This window comes from Agelaius tricolor, unplaced genomic scaffold (assembly GCF_023055355.1).
Source record: "Agelaius tricolor isolate 1412-34295 unplaced genomic scaffold, bAgeTri1.0.p SCAF_3, whole genome shotgun sequence".
NCBI lineage: Eukaryota > Metazoa > Chordata > Aves > Passeriformes > Icteridae > Agelaius > Agelaius tricolor.
This window is the reverse complement of record NW_027269263.1, coordinates 41,025,372-41,043,759: the sequence shown is the minus strand read 5'-3', so window position 1 is coordinate 41,043,759 and position 18,388 is coordinate 41,025,372. Positions and strand designations below refer to the sequence as shown.

At 44.2% G+C, this 18,388-nt stretch overlaps 1 protein-coding gene across 1 annotated transcript in view; it reads right to left on the bottom strand.

Annotated features, from left to right (window-relative positions):
* PRICKLE1 (prickle planar cell polarity protein 1) overlaps positions 1-17,879 on the bottom strand; it is a 65,868-nt gene extending 47,989 nt beyond the window's left edge. Inside the window, exon 1 of the mRNA XM_071423580.1 lies at positions 17,604-17,879. The gene's annotated coding sequence lies outside the window, so the exon portion shown is untranslated. The remainder of the gene's footprint in view (positions 1-17,603) is intronic.
* Positions 17,880-18,388: the final 509 nt, after the last annotated feature.

Sequence of the window (18,388 nt, the reverse complement as noted above, 5' to 3'; positions counted from 1 at the left end):
AGTACAGAACTGTTAAGTGATTATTTTTATACAGGATGAATTTGCCCAAGAGCAGCCTTCATTTAACATCAGCTTAAAAAAGTCAAGAAACTGTGAGCTGGACATGCTACAGAGGATGGTCTTTTTCAGTGTTTTAGATGTTCATTTTGCTTTATTAGCTAGGTTCTCCAGTGATACTACATACTTCTGTGAAGCATTTTGTTCAGGTGTGGCCTTGATGCACCACCTTGATGCTTTACAAGAGAAACTCATTAACTACGTCCATCGTATGAATTCAGTCCTATTACAATAAAAACAAATCTACAAAAAAAAAAAAAAAAAAACCAAAAAACAAAAAACAAAAAACAACCCAAACCCCCCAGGTAGTGGCACAGAGCTATACTTTCTACAGTAAGGGATAGGAGATACTTCAGGTTTTCATTAAAGGAGTGGTTTTATGATGCAAAGAGGTGATGTGTGGAGACAGCTACCAGCAGTACTCACTGATGAAATATCAGCCCTTTAGTGAACTTACTCGAGCTTTCAGAAAAATACCAAAACCACTCTGCACTTGTTTTTCAATGCATTTTGTCTTATTTCAAGAAATTTCTTTGATATTTAGTTCAGGCTTCAGTGAAGGGCACAAGCTGTCTACCTTTTAGAGGGATTTTTTTAAGGCTGAAGCAACACTGAAAATTTTATTTACTTCACTAGGCTTTCCTTGAGTTAAAAATCCTACCAAATCTTAGCTTGCCCTGGTCACAGCACAAACAGTGAACTATGGAATATCAACTTCAGACTATTCCTGTGATGTCAATGTTTTGTATTTCTGTACTTTATATGCCAGGGTTTAGACAGCTAGTTATCCACAAGCTGAAAGTGTTACCTAGCCAATAGAAGCTTCCTAAAATTTACACCAGAAGACTTAAACAAAAATCCCACAGGACCACAGCCTGTCATCCCCTGAAGGCATGTGTCATGATGCCAGACATGATTAGATGTGATAAGAAAAGAATTTAGAAAACACTAAGGATCATGTACAGGAAGCAGCTTCAGGGTTATGCCTTATCAACCCAATCTACTTCTAGCTTTGTAATTAATAAGAAATGGTCAGTCAGACAAAACATACAGGTAGTTCTTGCAGTAAGACTTACATATTCCAATTTCCAAATAAAAGTATCTCTACTTTTAAATGCAAAGCCTTGTTATTAGGAAACCTTAGTTGTTATAAGGAAAAAAAAAGCTGTTAAAAAAGAGCTAGTTCCATTTCTCCCTTGTTCTGAAGGTCTTTATTGACAGATAAGTACTTGTTGATGGGTAAATTGCTAGCTAGTTGTTATTCACAATCTTGTGGTGTAAAATATGGATAACTTTGATCCTTCAAGTCAGTTTCTTGCACAGGTTGCTGAAGACCAAGAGAATTACAAGCATGACACATCGAATCCTGAAGTGCTTCAACTGCAGCTGATGTTCAAAGGGCTGGCATCTCAGATGCCACTACACTGTTTCTATTCTACTTCAGTACATTTTAAAAAGTTCTTCTTTGCAAACACATCATTCAGGCTGTGCATTACCTCGTGAAAACTGGAAGCTAATGCAACGACAACCACAAATTTGGGGCTTGGGTCTTATTCAAAGCAGTACTGCAGCACAGAGAACTTTTCCATAGCAATTTTCATGCCACAGCATGTCACATTAAAACTAGCACCAGGGCTGGGCAATGCTTCACTCAAAGAAAGCTGTTGTTTAGGACCCCTTCCATTTTGTAGAAACACAGAGGAGTCAACCACTTTTACTGTTCACTTGGGGCGTGTTTTGACTTACTTACCCTTCACCACTGAGTTAGAAGTAGTCCCCAGACTTTTCTCATTTGTATGTATTCCATATCAGTATGCCCTGTGATTCAGAAATGTACTTTTAAGAGTCTTTCATTATATGTTGACTTTCAATCCATTTTAACACCTTATAAGAGGTTCAGCACCACAGGTCTATCTCCATGTCACCACATGGCCAAGCTACATCCTGGGTAATGTACATTTCATAGTAATTCTTACTTCCATGTATTGTGCTTTTGGACAGTCCAGAGGCAAGCAGCATTGTAATCTGCTCAAACCCAAGAGGAGGACAGCAATAAAAGGAACCTCACAGAAGGCCCAAGAACCACTTCATTTTTTCCAATATGAGAGAGGGGAACATCATATTCCCATCAGCAGCTTACCCCTGTAACAAACTGAAAAGCAGGTGTGAACATTAGAGGAGGACTAGAGATATACGATTAAAACCTGACTTTTTTGTGCAATTACAGCTCTTAGGACAGAGAAGACAGCAGCATCACATATAAACAGATGTATTTAGAATCTGTATATAAATTGAATACACCAGTAACTGGGAGGAAAGACCATGGAAGAGAAAGGCAGGACAGGAAGAATCCTTAAGGAGGTTAAAGTGCTGCCACACACAAATATCCTGTTAAACACTGATCAAGTGTTTGTGTGCCATGTGGGAGAATGCTAATTGTTTACAGGTATCAGAACTGAAGGACTTGCATGATTACCAGGAAACAGTGCTGAGAAAGTCCACTGTACAATTAAGTAATGAACTGCTGAACAAGGCTCTTTCATTTAAGTCAATCCTGCTAGTTCCTAATGCAATTATTTACCACCAAGGGTTTCCTTTCCCAAGACTGGAATCAAGGAATCAAAAAAAAAGAAAAAAACCTACCAAAACCCAAACCCACCACTCTTGAAAGAATATTTTCTTTCTCCTATGGGAAGATGGGTACAAAAGGAGACAGGTCTTGTTTGTTGTAGAACTAATCAGTATTTGTAGAAGATTAGGGGAAAAAAAAAAGCAAAAAAAAAGCCTTGTGGTCTATTTGAGAATGTCTTCAACACCTGCCATTCAGGTCATTCACTATTAGCACCTCTGTCTCACAGCCCCATCAGAAAGTCTATAAAGCTATGAACACTTCATGTTAACAGGACAACATTTACAAGGATTTAGCTGAAAACTCAAACCACATGCCTAAAATTTTGAGAAACCACCATTTTATTTTTAAAGAATATTTTGGTTAAGTTGGCCAGATGCCCAAGTTCTGCAGTGCCAGCAATTCCTCCCCCTTTCTTTGCTGCAGAAAATTTTCTCAATACAGAATATTTCATCCATTCTTCTGCTATTAGACTAGCTTAATCGAGGTGGAAGGGCTCACCTCACACACAGCTCAGGGTGCTTGACAGCTTTGATCCACAAATCTGGCTGCAGGCTGCACAGGCTGTCAGCCTTTCTTGTTTGCCAGGTGAGTCACATCCCTCCCATATTTGAGGGTCACCCTGCATCCATGGAAAGATACTATTGTTGGAAGGCCCAGTCCATCTCGCATCTCAGTGACCTCCTGAGGTCATCTGAAGTCTGAGTGACCTTCTAAGGTTATTACTGGGATGTGGTGACAGTCACAGCCTGCATCCCAAGCATGATTACTCTGCAAACTTGAATTTAGCACCTGCCCATCCTTCCTTCAGAAGGAGAACCAACTGTTACTGAGCCTGGATGGCCTCTTCACAATTAATAAGAAAATACCCTTCAGTCTCAGGCAGGCCTATCTCACTCCTGTACCTTCGGGAAAGGCTCACTTCAGCGCAAAAGCTCCCCAGGAATGAGGCTGATAAGGAAGCGCTCCTTTGGCTATTCAGCAGAGCCCATTTCTTCCCACTCTTCTGCCTCTGGGCCTGGTTAAACTAGTTTGGGCAGCTTACCAGGGGCCTAGAGAACCACATCAAAGTGCTTGGATTTCTTCTGCTGTCTGGTGTTTGTGGAGTGGCTGTGAGAAGGCTCCTGCCTCCACCTATGTGCTCAGACCACTTGCACACTTATGGAGCTGCACCTCACATCCTCACCCTGCCCCAGGATCTTCTGGGGACAGCAAACCTGGTGAGGAAGAGCTCACTCTCCACAGCCTGATGGGCTCCTGCTGTACCCTCCAGCCAGCGCAGGTAACCAGAGGAGCTGTGTCCCTGTTCTCCAGTGCTACCTAGAAAGTCATGTCCATCTCCTCCAACAGAAAACATGAAGCAAGATGTCAGGCCATGAACATCTATGCATATCTTTTAGCATATGGGCTGGGACCTTCAGGCTTGCTCCCTTCTCCTTTGGGTTTCGGTATAATTTTGAACACTGGCAAATTAACAGAGACAAAGCAAGCAGAGGGACAGAAAAAATAGCCAGTTCTCTGGGTTTTCTGCATGGACAGGTTGCTCTCTGTCCTTCAAAACCATTTACCAATCACTCATATAAAGCAATTTGAGAGAAATTTAAAAGCTTTGCTTTTGATGTCACTGTGAACCAGCCCTTGAACTATTTTCAGCCTTGAAAATACAGCTAGGCAGAAGCGCTCCCTGTGCCACAAGCACAGACAGAAAAAAGCACCAGCGATCTCCATTACTCGCACACGGCAACGCTGCTTAGCATCATCTCCCGGGATCAGCCAGGCACGGCGCACGGGGTTCACCCGGGATCAGCCAAGCCGGGATCGGCCGGGCCGGTACACGGGATTCACCCGCGATCAGCCAGGCCGGTACACGGGATTCACCCGCGATCAGCCAGGCCGGGATGGGCCGGGCCGGTACACGGGATTCACCCGCGATCAGCCAGGCCGGTACACGGGATTCACCCGCGATCAGCCAGGCCGGGATGGGCCGGGCCGGTACACGGGATTCACCCGGGATCGGCCGGGCCGGGATGGGCCGGGCCGGCGCACGGGCGCCATCTGGCGGGCGCGGACGGGGCCCAGCCGTGCGGCGGTGCCGCCCCGCGCTGAGGGAACGAACGGGCTGAGGGAAGGGATCACAGCCAGAGGGACCCGCACAGGATTGAGGGGGGGATCTCTGTAAACCTCATGAAGTTCTACAAGGCCAAATGCAAGGTCCTGGGTCAGGGCAACCCCAAGCACATGTACAGGTTGGGCAGAGAACAGACTGAGCAGGCCTGAAGAGGTCTTGTGTGTGTTGAGAAGCTCAACATGACCTGGCAATGAGCACCTGCAGCCCAGAAAGCCAAACGTGTCCTGGGCTGCATGAAAGCACCATGGGTAGCAGGCTGAGGGAGGGGATTCTGCCCCTCTACATCACTCTGGTGAGACCCACCTGGAATGCTGCATCCAGCTCTGGGGTCCCCAGCACTGGAAGGATATGGACATATTGGAGAGAGGCCAGAGGAAGGGCAGTAAGATGAGAGGACTGGAGCACATCTTCTATAAAGACAGGCTGAGAGTGCTGGGCTTGTTCAGCCTGGAAAAGAGAAGCCTTGAGGGAAACTTTTCCAGTGCCTACAAGAAAGCTGGAAAGGACCTTCTACAAGGGCATGCAGTGATAGGACAAGGGGTATTGGATTTGTAATGAATGAGGGTAGCTTTGGGTCATGTATTAGGAAGAAATCCATTATTGTGAAGTTAGTGAGACACCAGAACAAGTTGTCCAGAAAAGCTGTGGATGCCTCATCCCCTGAAGTGTTCCAGGCCTGGTTGGAGGGTCCTTTGAGCAAGTGGTCTAGTGGGAGATGTCTCTGCCCCATGGCAGGGGGTTGGAACTTGATGATTTTTAAGGTCCCTCCCAACCCAAACCATTCTATGACAATTCAGCAACTTTTTGTTCAGCTCTGCATTAGGCCACCATCACAAGTCACACTAACTCCATGGCTGCTACTCCACTGCACCTACCCCAGGCAAGGAGATAACAAACAGCACATGGCCTTTTTCCCACCAGAACTGCGGGGGCTACACTGGACACTAATAGCAACCAGAGCCTTAAAACCAACAGCTGAGCCTTCCAAAGCCCACCAGTTAATTTCTGCCATCTTTGAGTTTGTACTTGGTGTTTGCCTGACCAGCCTTGGCTGCTACCCTCCCAGCTGCAACACCCTACTTTTCCCTGGAGTTACCAGCTGCAAGAGAGGCAAGGCATGCACTGTCACACCAGTCTGGTTTTCTTTGCAGAGCCAGAAGTGAATTTAGAACCTAAGCCCCATATTTTATCATTTAAGTGAAAATGCCCAGGACTGTACGTTAATTCTGTATATGTTTCATCTTTACATTTTCACTGTGACTTTTCTTGAGCATTTTTCCTGCAGAAAGCTGTCACAGCACTGACTTGATAACCATGTACACCTCAGGTTGGTATGCTCTGCCCTCCATGCTGGTAAAGCACCTTTCAGAGTTCACCCAGCAGCCACACAAACATTTCAGCTTTGGAGATGTGGATCTTATATAGGTGCGCCTGATGTACATCCAGGGTGGAACAAGTGCGGCATGTGCACACATGATCAGGTGTTTTCCAAAATGTTTCTTAAGGACAAAATTCATAGCTGTACCAAGCTGTGTGCATACTGGGGTCAAATTTAGGCATAAGTGTTGCAGCGTGTCCTCCTGATATCTACTTTGTTTCATAAGGTATCACACAACAGGCTAATTTGAAAGTGAGAGCTGGAACTGTTCCACGGGAAAGAAAACTGAGGCTACCAGCATGCTGCTAAGACACCAATGTTACAAAACTGTCTTTAAATAGTACTTTTGGAAGGATGTCAAGAAATATATATTTTCTATGCAGCCTTCCACAGCATACCAATTTTCAGTCATTTTTACTTTCCTTAAACAGGACACAGATAAAAAGTTAGAGCCTGCTAGCATTATTTAAAATATTGCTTTACTTCCCCACCACACACACTTTTGTCCTTAACACATGAATATTCTTAAAGAGCTTTAAACACTTTCTTATCATGTATACAATGACATGGACCTGTAACTGAACAGAAGGATTAATCTACCCAGACTTCTGATCCCATACATTTTTGCTTTCTGCCACAAAGACATGGGTGCCAAGCATCCACCTGAGGCCTCTTGTCAGAAAGCTTCTCTGTGAAAAAAGATAGCTTTTAAAGATGGCTGGAATAGGTAGTGAACTATACACTTGTCATAGCTTTTGGCATACTTACATATGAATCAAGACTGCAAGCAAATGGCTCTGGAATTATTCACAAGAAGGGCCGATTTCTAAAATTTACCCTAGGCTTATTGCTGCTTCCAGAACAGATTTCTGTCTTGCAGATGCATCACACGATCAGCTCTGTATTTTTGTGGCGACAATTCTTCAAAAGTACCTATAAACAGATTCAAGCTCTGGATCCCCAAAGCCATCTCCATTTCCTGAGATCACATCTTACATCACCAGTTTCACAACAGGCAGAAAGTCTTAAGTTTTTCAGAGCCTTTAAGTCATCAACTTGATTACATGCTATTACCTTTGATTTGTTGAACTAATGACAGAGCCAGAAGCTTGCTCTTCTACTCCCATATCTTTTCCAATAGAAGCCACTTCATCCATAAACCTAATAAGGTGCTTTGTAAGATTTCAGTCTTTCTGCAAGCTTGCTGTATATACCTGTCTGTGTTAAAGACTAATTTTCCTACAGCCTCATATTCTCACCACATCACCTTTTGTTTCCCTTGTACCCAGAAATTACATTTGTACACCAAACCTTATGCTTTGAAAGTACTCCCAAAAGTAGTTTCTGTTCCAGACATGAACAGAATGCTTGAACAGACATGCATTGCAGCCTCCACAATTGTAACTTTCAGAAGAGCTTTAAAATGCCCCCAAAATGGCAAGACAGAATGAGTCTTAAAACCATAAGAATTCACATGAGTAAAGCCTGCCATCAGGAAGAGCACCTGCACTTCTCTGCACTTGGGAGACTGTCAGTTCCCTGCTTCACAAGGATGGCTCTATCTAACAAAGCTGAGAAGTATCCAGCTTCCAGACAGGAAAAGCATATTGATTGACAAGCACACACATGCCTATCAAACACCCTCCTCTGCCCCCACCACTCACATCAGATGTAGACAAGCACCACTGCTCATGACCACAGCAGCAGTTAACAGCATTTCTTGGCCTCCACCATGCCACCTCCCTGTCTGACAGCTACCCTCCAAAAAAGCCATAGTTAAAGCTACCATGAACTCACTATGATAAACCATTTTCTCTGTGGTAAGTCATGCAAAACCTATCAGAGACAAGGAATAATTCACTACTGGAATTAATAACTGTAGTCAAGGGGTCAGAAGCCCGTTCCACATCACTTCTGTGTCTGCAAAGCCACACTGAACGTGTGAGTCTGCATCACTCCAACCAGTGCAGCACAGCAAACTTCTGTGACATCTGCTGTCCCTGATACATAAGGACCACCATGTAACTAGCTAGGCAACCTCTTGACTTTTTGGGGGGCTGGTGGACTAAAATGGAAGGGGAAAGCTCAATGACTAAACAGGTAAACACCACAGGGCTTTTACCCTCATCATAACAATACTGGAGATAAAATTTAAGGGATATACTAAGTCTACTCCAGATTTAAAGAGACTCTCTTGTGGACACCCATGAATTGCTATTCAAGCAGAAAACAAAAATTCAAATACACCAATAAATTTACTCCAAGTCTGAATACATTACAAGAGCCAACTATTTCATGGGCATTTTTTAAACTATAGAAAGAGGCAGTCAAAGCAATGTTTCAGTTAGGTAGAAAAGGCTGCATTAATTTCAAAAACTAAATAAAGTTGGAGTCTGTTGCACTGGTTAATGAATGAGGCGACTGTTCTCAAAGATATCCACACATGTACAGATCACAGCTACCATGAACAGTTTTTACAGCACTGCTGTATAATCTCATTCAGTTATTTGACTACTGATGGTAATTGAAGACCATAATCCATTGCCAAAAAATAAACAAATGTGAACAACCACCAAAACTTGGGTGATAGAAAAAAATTGTGTGTGGATGTTCCAGGCTTCTTGCAAAGTACTTTAGTGTTCAGAGAAAATTTAAAGTTATAATAAGTTCTTGAGCATGTATAAAATATAAGAATGGAGCTGAACACTTCATAAGCACAGAAAAAACAACAGTAACGGAGAAAGTATTGTTTATATAGAATTAGTATTTTGAACCTGGATAATGAGGAACAAGAGTCACAGATTAGAACTACTGAAGCAAGAGAAAACCACAAAGTTTAAGTTGTAGAGATAGAGCCAATCCAGCCTTCTTTCCTTTGGGGCCTGCACAGGAATATAGCTATACCCCAGGCTTTTTGCAGGATCTGACTCTAGTAAGGTAAGTACTTTACCATACAGATTACTTATTATGTACCAAAATTGACGTAGTAGTACCAAGGTATTAAATTAAAGACATGTGCATCCTGATTAGGGGTACTAGCTATGATGCATTATATATGAAAATGAAACATTACGTACAAAAAGTAACAAGCATAGTAACTGATATCTACAAACTAAAGTCACAGTGGCACATTGAACAATTTTAGGTTAACCAGACTCACTTAAAAATAGAAACCAGAGGCTGGGCTCTTCTCTCACCCCATTTTACATGTCTTTACGTCCATTGATTTCAAGTGGAGTTCTTCACAATTTATGCCATTGTGAGAGGAGAATCAAGCCTTGTGTGCTTGAAAGGAAACAGCAGACATGTTTCCCACCAGAGTGCAGGGGGAGATTTAAAAAAAAACATAAGTATATGAACTGTGAAACCAATAGAGTACACAAGCAAAGGCAGGCAAAGAGGCTCTAGCTGGGGGTGGGGAAGAAGAGAACTTGCAGCTTACCCAGGGGTTTTGTTGTTTGCTTGTTTGTTTTTTAAGACTTGGGACTGATATTAGTAAGTCAGAAGCCCAGTCAGTAAATAGGCTTCTAAAAAACCAAAAAAAATATTTAGCGAGAACTATTGCATTTTTTTTCAGACAGACACGATTGATTTGCATTTCCCTACAGTTATTCTATAAAATGAGGAGCACACCATTTCGTCTGTAGAAGACACAGACTTTCCATTCCTAGAAGATGGAGATCTGATCTATTTGCATCGCCAGAAACAGTGCCCAATGATCATTTATACCCAAGCCCAAGCAGATGATCTTCCAAAATTCGTCAGGATCTTCTGCACAACTAATATTACAGTGGTTAGAAAGAGTAACACTTCAGACTGCAATTCAAGTCAGACAAAGCCCTATATATGATGTAGGTGACAAAATCACTTCATGGTTTGGAGGTATACTGTTCTATACTGATTGGGCTGATTTGGGGAAGCTCACTTAAAACCAAGAAACAAGAAAACCCCCAAATATTTTCAAACTATCTATCTCCACTTGAGGTATGCCTGCACAACGATGTGACAGTGCAAGGGAAACAGCTAGAGTATTTTACAGAGGGAATACAGACTTAATTAATTATTTTATATACCACAGAAATGCAAGATTGAAGTAAATCCTATTTATTCAGAGTCCAACACTGACAGAATATTACTGTAACTGTTTGGAAATGCTTTTTCCCCACTTTGACTCATGTGCACAACCCATGTTACAGCTCACAGCACATTTTAAGTCACCCCCCAGCATTCCAGCAGGAAATGTGCCAACAGTTTCTTTTAAAAACAAGTCTAGATTATCTACTCAAAATTGCATTAGATATCAGTTGATTTAGTACATAACAAAACAGGATGAAGGTAAACGCAGAGAATTGCACAAAGGATGACTTCTACCTGCAGAAAAAAATGTTGCATAATTGAAGGTGTACCTGCTGATCTTCATGAGACATGTTCTTTCAAAGCATAAACCTCCTTCCAGAGGCCCTTAGAAGGTGGAAAGAGACCAGAGAACAAATACATGTCCTTGAATACCCAACTTTGTTTTGCGCCTACCATTTAGATGGTGAACACTGACTTATGCATCAAAGTTTGAAAAAAAACCAAAAACAAGCCTTAAATGAACACAAACCTGCTATCACCCCAGTCCTAGAATAAATCCATTAAGTATACTCTTTGTGAAAGAGCCATCATATTGTCTTGACAACATTAGCTCCAGGCTAATAAGACATCCACTAATAGGTATGAAATGTTTATGAACAGCCACAGCACAATATGAGACAGACAGGGAGACATTAAAAAAGCAATCTTCCAAAATTACAGCCTAAAAGGTGGCAGACTGAGAACTAGACAACAGAGCTCTGAGTGTTGGGGGACATTTCGCAAAGAAATCTGAAAAGTAATAAATCTGCAGCAATGAAACAGGCGCCTGTTTGTCACTGTGGTCACTTCAGTTCAATCAAATAAATGGATTGTTCAATTTCAGTATTTTAACAGCTACTCTAAAAACATGCAGGCCGTTCTTGCAGGAAATCAACAGTTTTGTGCAACTGGGAAATCATATATTGAGAACGAAATGGGGTATTAGCCTAGACTACTGAACTTCAGCTTCACACCATCTGAAAACCCCAGAGAGTACTGTCCAAGCAGATGGGCTGTGAGAAAGGTTGGGTGCAAAGCTTGACAGTTACTGGATTCACAAACACTAAAGAAACCATGGAGCTCAGTAATCTACTCTGCAGCATCCTTTGCTGAGAGTGCTTCTTCAGCTTGATGGCAGCTCCTGGTTGAGCACAACAGCAGCACATAGGCCTGCCTCTTACCCTGCAGACATTCTCTCCAGATTTACTCTGGCACACTGCTTCCTTCCCCAGGGCCTCCCAAGGAGAGGCCAAGACCCTGTAAAAAGGGACTCTGGGATCTCTCTGTGGAGAGCTGCTGTAACACAGCTGCTTGGTTTTGTTTTTTTTTAGGGAGTCACATTTCTCCTGAATAGTACTGGCACCTCCCAGCAGATACCTGCTGAAATCCAAACCTACACTGAGCTGCTAAGAGAACAGAACAAAGCTGCATCCTGTGTAAACAACATCCTCATGAGGCTGGAAGTTTTTTGGTACCTCGTAACAGATGAGAGCCTGGTCTGCTTTCTACATGTTTGGCAGTACTCTAAGACGTTCGCTGGCTATTGGCCTGCCAAGCTGTTTAGGCTTGTAAGTTTTTCTGCACTTGCTTTATACTATTAATTTTATTAAATAGAAACATATCCTTTGTATATATTTTTCTCATATTCCATATGCACAGAATGAGCTCATTTCAGTCTGAGGATGAATGAAAACTCAATATTTACCACACAGATCCACTATGCTTTGCAAACAAGACTGGAAAAATGCCCTCTCACAATGAAGTTATCCATACCATCTTTCTGATGAGCAAAGCATGAGGAAACAGTTCAAAGCTTTTGGAAAGCCATATGTATACTTCTACAAAAGACATCTGCAATTCACCAGTGAGGTTCTAGACCTAGCATAATTTATTTAGCAGTTTGGATATAGAGATGCAAATATGTAAGGTTCAGACATTTCTTTAGCGCCTCCATAAAATTCATTTTAAAGTATATAAATATTCATACTTTAAATAGTCATCTCAGCATGTGAAGCTTTAATTTTTATATGAAAATACCAATTCCTGCAAAGAGTCTGAAATAAAGTAAAAATATATTAATCCTAAAGTATGCACACAAACACATGCAATTTCTTTACATAAACACTTCTGAACTTCTGGGTGATTAACGCTTGATTACAAAAAGAGATCCTTAAAAATTATATTCACTAATCATGCACTAATTTTTAACATACTTGAAAACAAGTCAGGTTTTACTGCTGTTAGACAAGTTGATCCACACCTGAAAGCACAAGGTGGCTTTCAATTTCTGCCGTGGTTATTGTGTGTCTCTGTTGCTACCGAAATGGGCCATAGGTGAGGGCAGTGTCCGCCAAGCCCAAGTGCTCAACGGGTTGAGCAAGAGTGCCTGGGTGTCCCAGCAGAGCCTCCTGCTGAGCCAGCACCACCACTGTCACAGGAGTGTACTTGGCTAATGACAACATCAGGGACAGCAGAACGGGTAAAGCTGAACAATCACAGCGCCCGTGGCAGAGGTGGCTTACATGGCTCCAGCAGGGATCACAGGGATACAGGAGGGATGTGTGCTTTCAGGAATTTTAAGGCACTTGTCAAGATATGTTTAAAGATTCAGAGACAAGTCTTTTGTATCAGTCTTTTAAGACTGGTGAGAGAAGATGCAGCTTTCCTACAGAACAAGAGGGTGCAGTCCTACCACCCAGCACGATCCAAGGCCTACATTATTATATTCGTAACTGCATGCATATTCTTATTTTCTTTTTTAAACATTCAAACACATTCAGAAATGAAGATGTTTGGACAATGAAGACTCTCAAAGAAAATTTAAGGGACTAACATCACCCTGCTTAAAAAAAAAATCTAAGTTTTATTATAAACATCATGATACTGACATGCAGATTTTTAATCATGCCAGTTACAATTATACAAATCAGTGTTCCAATCCACAGAGAAGTCAGTTTTCATATACACCACATTAACACAGACATTAGACAGGATTTGGCATGCTGCCGACAGAGAAGCTAGTTCTGGAATCATGCAATATTAAGTCTGGGGTTACTTGATGCAAGATTAGAAGGCAACAAGCTCAAAAAGGTGGTTATAAAAACATCACAGGAAACAAAATTATTTTGTTTATTATTATTAAAGGCAAGCAATTATATTTCAGTATTTGGACTGCAGCTGAAAATGCTTTTTTGGCATGCAACCACTCCACAAAGCTAATATTGAGTGTAACTGGAAGCATTTTAAAAAAAAATTCTTACTAAAGTCAAAGATGGTAATTGTGAACTGCAGAATCCGTCCTTAGATAAAAGTGGGGCAACTGAATGAAACTTATTATATCTTTTACAGATACAAACCTACAAGCACACTCCACCATACTCTTGCATCTTAAGGAGGGGACAGAGGTGAAGAGAGAGAAAATGAAGGAGAGAAGTACACAAGACAGAACAGCAAGAGCTATCAGGTGCTATAAATCAATGTTTCACATACAGACTTTAGACACAGCTTCGGTACAGAACAACTGAAAAAACTGAAAAAAGTTCCAGCATTTGTTGATATGTAATCCACTGGAAATGAAAGGTCTACCTGAGAGACTGTCTACCCCAGGTTTACTAGCTAGCAAAACATTGAGCTTGATAGGTTCATAATGATCTTGAAAAGCAACTCACCAACCTTATGGCTATATTTAAGAACTTTTAAGAAGACTTCCAGGCAGGGTTCCAAGAAAAGGTAAACTAGCAAGAAGCTGTCATTTACAGACCCTTTAAAAAATACTAAAAATGTTTGTGTTGGCTCTTACCTCTTCTATATGAGCACTTCACTCATTTTGTAAATTTAAAAAAAAAACTCCTCGCACAAAAACATGCTTGAGGAATATTATCAGTTTGTGCTGAGAAGTGAAATGCTTGCTCTTTTAGTTCTGCTAAAAATACATAATGTATTTTGTGAATATTATAAATAAGTAAAATACAAAGAGGAAGAGTTGTAGCAGACCACCTGTGAAATTTTCTTCAGTAGCTGGAAATATCCTTGGTCAATGAACCAGCAGCCAAAGAACTAGTTCTGAAAAAAAGCGTGTAATTTTGGCAAACTGATCTGATAGTCTATCTGGGAATTTCTGCCAGAAATGCCACAACTTCAGTGTGCTATTACTTGAAAAACATGTTTCTTCCCATCATTCTTCAGCCATAAGGTGGGAGGAGGAAAAGATGAGCAATAGCTGTGCTGTGTCCTTCCAAGCTGGTTCTTCCCATTATACAACTCCTAATCCAAACAACTTAAGCACAGAAGTAAAAGCTACTCATTTCTGTAAACATTTCCAGGAGCAGGACCTAAGCTTGCATGGCTTACACCAAGGATACACTAATGGCTAGAGCTAACCTCAAGTTTACTTCTGTTTAAACAGCATAAGCAAAAACCAATGCTGGCCAAACTGAAGCTTAAGCCTTTATACAAGGGGGTAAACTGAATATTGATATAAGCCACTTGGTGACTAGGGAACCATCTCAATCCAGCATTCTTAGTGCAATATTGTATCATGCAACAGTTTTGCCAGAAATATAAGTGACCTCTCTCAACATTTAAAAAATAAAAAGTAATGTTTCAGAGCATGCTTTTATATCCCAGCAGCAGGGATCTCTTTACTTTAGGGTAACTAGTCACGGAAAACAGAAACACAACCCAGAATGTTTGTTTGTTTTAAATGAAATTCATCACTGCACATCCAATTAACTCTGGAATGCATAAGACATGGCACCCAAGCAAACAGAGGCTTTCAATTTAAGAGCAACTTTCAGTCTGCCCTGCTAGAAGCTGTGTATAGCAGTAATTGACAATGTACTTATTACGCAAGATTCACACGACAAAGGGGAAGGACTTTTAGGCTACGATACAAAGGCTTCCAGCACTAGAAAGGGTCAAACCAATTTGCAAAAGCATAATGTGAAGCAAAGCAAATGACTCTGTAAAATGTAGACATTCATTAGCATAGAAAAGTTTCACAGGAAAACAATGACAAAGTAAAAGGCATTCTATTTTCATATGCTAATTAATTAAATATGATTTAATGCATTTAATCTCTTATTATAACCATAGGGGGAGACAGACCAAACTCTTGAAGTTCCAAAAAGCCAGGTCATTAGTGTGCCAAGTCATTCTTCAGATCTTCTCCTTATACACAAATTTACATTCCCAACTCATAACATATGAAAGTAAAACTTGACTCCCCCTCCCACCCCCTCCATTTCTCCTTCTGTGGAAGGCACTTGCTTTCTCTTGCTCCTGTATTTTAAAGTCTTATTAAATGCTAGAAATAACTCATTTGCTAGGGGGGGAAAAAAAAAAAACAACCCGAAAAGCACAGAAGCCATTTTGCCAAAGGCCTGAGTTAAACACCCCAGACCCTCTAAGACAGAATAAGCTAGCTAGAAATGAGATTAATAACATTCTTGTGCATATGCACAAAAATCCACACATAGTTTGTAATCTTTAAGTTCAGATGACATTTCTAGCCATTTCTTGCCTTTCCAAACAAGAAAGGGATTCTTATGTTTACATAAGTTTCTCCTTGCTTAATAAATCTTAAATTGAAACAGATTTTTTAAAAACAATTACCTTTTTCAGAGTTATCATACTACAGGATATTAGGAAAAACCAGACTCTCCTGTTGCTTTTACCCACATCTGACTCCAATCTTAATAGTTTAGCTATTAACCCTGTAAGGTCCTCACACACACACACCTTGCCCAGTTGATGTTAAAATTTTTATATGACTGATCTGGGCTTACTCATTACAAAACCTTTTGTTGTACAGAAAGAGAGCAGCTCCACGGACCTTGATTTACAGGACACAATTAGCTGTGCTGTTGGCAGAACTGCACCAGCCCGGCTCATCCGGGGCTCTGCAGGCAGAAATGAAAGGATCTGTCACTGCATCAGAGTAACGGCTCTCCATCTCCTTTCCACTCCCTGTCCAAGCTCATTCTCATCTACTCACGTCTTGGGATGAAAACCTAGCCACTGTGATATACCTGCCTTGCAAAGAAATAGTACAAATTGCTTTAATTCCCCCTAGAAGCAAGAACTACAGCTAAAGGGGAAAAAACCCCATCCTACTTGAAAAATCGCAGTACTTTAGAGTTTGCCGTGCAAAACACGTAGTTTAAAGATCTCAGTTACCAGCTAAACAATGATCGCAGGGAGTTTCGCAACAATAACGCTAGTAATTTATTTATGCCTTTTTTGGGTTTTCTTTAGCGTGTTGGGAATATGCATTGTTAACCATTAAATTTCGCTGTATAAACATTTCTCAGCGAGCCCGTAAAATACCCCCCGCTGCGTTTCCTCGCTCTCCAGCTGACAGCATTTAGAAACACCGGTACTGGTGGGTGCTTTATTTGGCCTTCCCGGGCCACCCCCGCTGGGGAACAGTGAGGGATTCCTGTCAAAGGCCAGACCCAGCCGCCGCGGGCTCGGACCACAGCGAAGGCGTCTGGACTGAACCCAGCCCAGCCGATTGATAAATGGTGGCTGCTGGAGTTCGAAATCCCGCGGTGGGCGCAAATATTCTGGGAGAAGGGACCCGCGGACGATCCATCGCCCTTCCAGAGCTCTTTTCGTTAAGAAAGGAAAGCACAAACACATACTTCAGCGAGGTCCGTGGCTGCAGGGGTGGGTGTGCGGAGCACCCCCCAGTTAAAGCGTACAGCGCGGAAGACGCCGCCGGGATGGCAGACAGAGGTTCCCAGCTCACCAGGGTCCCCGCTCGGGGCAGGAGAGCGCCCAGAGGCGGGCGCTTCGCTCGGGATACGGGAGAGGGCGGAGGCTGCCTGGAAGGGGCCAGTTGCCACGCACTGATAGGCAACAGCTGAGCTCCCACATCTGGACCCTCACCCAGACCGGCGACCGTGGCGCGCCGTTCGCTCTGCCGGGCGCACCGAGCCGGCACAGCGGCGGCGCCGCGACACCTTCCCCCAGCTTCCCTTCCGGCAGCGGGACACCCTGCGCTCCCCATCGCTTCCCCCGCTCTCCCAAGCCCGCAGCCCCGTCCGACAACTCCGCGCAGGACGGCGCGGCGCCAGCGGCGCTGACGAGCGCCGGCTCCGGGCTCGGGCGGCTCCTCACCGGCGCGCCCTGGCGATGCGAGCCCCGGGCAGGGCGCAGGACCCTCGCCGCACCGCGGAAAGCGCTCCGCCGCCAGCGGCACGGTGCCAGCTGCGGACGGCGCTCCGCCAAACCCGCCGGGCGCTCCGCCGCAGGCTGTCCGTCAGTCGTCAGCCCGGGGAGCCTCCACTTACCCTCCCAGCAGCGCAGCCGGACCACGGCGACGTATTCCCAGGAGGCGGTGTGGCCCGTCACACAGACGACGGGGGAGGCGGATACCCGGCTCTGTCCCACGGAGTCAGCGCCGGCGGGAGACGCGCATCTCCGGCAGTGCCGCTGACGGACCGCCCAGAGCCTCTTCGGCCGCCCCGCCGCGACTGCCCGAGCCCCGGCGCTCCCCGCCCTAATGGGGCTCGGCCGCTCCGCGCCCGGGACGGCGCTGGCCGCGCTCCGCCGCGCCCATTGGCTGCCGCCCGCCGCGCCCGCCAATCGCCGGGCGGCCGGGGCGGCGGGCGGCGCGCGGGGCCCGGCGGGGCGGGGCTAGGGCGGGGCCGGCGGCGGGAGCGGCTCGGGGGGCGCGGGGGAGCGTGCGGGGAGCGCGGCGTGACCCGGCCGGGAAGGACCGGGAGCAGCAGGGCACCGGCGCGTTCTGCGCTCCCTTTCCCTCGATCCGACGGAGCCCTGAAGCCACCGGCTTTCATCCAGGGAGCGGGACCGGGAAAGTTAATTAGAAACTCCTCCCGCTGATCTGTGTAGAGCGGTGCGCAGATGGAGCCCGATCCGGATGGGTTCGCGGTGTTGGCGGGGGGCTGCGCACAGCCGTGGCGGGCACCGGGCACTGCTGCAGAGAAGGCGGTGCGGTGCGGGCCCCTGGCCGGCCCGGCGGTGCGGAGCCCGCAGCTGCCCGAGGGGGCTGGTGGGGGTGGGTGGGCGCGCCCCAAAGCAGCGCAGCCCCGGTCTCAGCACCAAAGAGACGGCA